We start from the raw sequence: 861 nt of genomic DNA, 5'->3' as shown, positions 1-861 counted from the left end.
ATAGGAAAATACAGTTTGCCTTACACTCCAAACAGTGAAACTCTTCTAACTGGTAAGGTTACATTTTCTCAAATTGTTGCATATCAGTTGAACAACGTGAACCCAAGCTCTTTGTAATATCAAAAACAGCATAAACAACCTAAAGCAAATTGTAACAATATATTGTAGTGTTCAAATAATGTTGAATAATATCAGAATGAAACATTTCAATGAACAATTGAAATATGCCTTCACATTATGCCAAACGGTTTGTTTGGATATTTGGGTTTCACACTTACAAACGCACATTGTACTATAGATTACTTTTATTTAACAGTTTGACAAACTGTAGAATGCATTAGTGTTGGTTTCCCGATTCTCGACCGCATCGAAAAGCCAAGTGTCAACTTGGTCGCATTTCTGATCTGCATTTTTGTTAAAGCCTAGGAGTTCCAGCTGAAATAAAAGGCCAGCAAGGATCCCATCGTAGGGGACTTTTTGCAACGTAAGTAATAGGAGTTGGTAGGTTGCTGTTTATCTTAACAACTCGCTAATTTCTTCTATTAGATCACGATCGTGCCGGATGTGCCGCATCGAGTCGATCGTTTGTATGCAGACGGAAAAGGAGAGGACATCAGCGAGTAGAGTACACCGTCGTTGCGCTGGACTACGATGTGGCCTCGGATGTGGCTTTGGATCCGGTGTTACTGGCGATCCACGATAGGAGTGCGGAACACTGCATGATTGGATTTAGCTGGATATCGACTGGCTCAAGTACTGGATCAAGAAGTGAACAATGAGTAGTAATTGGTTCCAGTGACAGCCGAGTCTCCAAAAAAATGCATTTTCGTGGATGAATCAGAACAATTATATTACTTTTTA

The 861-nt window shown here is 39.7% G+C and overlaps 1 long non-coding RNA gene across 1 annotated transcript; it reads left to right on the top strand.

The window, feature by feature from the left end:
* LOC134291369 (uncharacterized) lies at window positions 1–802 on the top strand. Its single transcript, XR_009999052.1, has 2 exons — window positions 1–484; window positions 547–802. It is a non-coding gene; the product is annotated as an uncharacterized LOC134291369 (long non-coding RNA).
* Window positions 803–861: the final 59 nt, after the last annotated feature.

Source organism: Aedes albopictus, chromosome 3 (assembly GCF_035046485.1).
Source record: "Aedes albopictus strain Foshan chromosome 3, AalbF5, whole genome shotgun sequence".
Lineage (NCBI taxonomy): Eukaryota > Metazoa > Arthropoda > Insecta > Diptera > Culicidae > Aedes > Aedes albopictus.
Note: the sequence above shows the minus strand (reverse complement) of the source record. Positions and strands in the feature narration are given on the sequence as shown.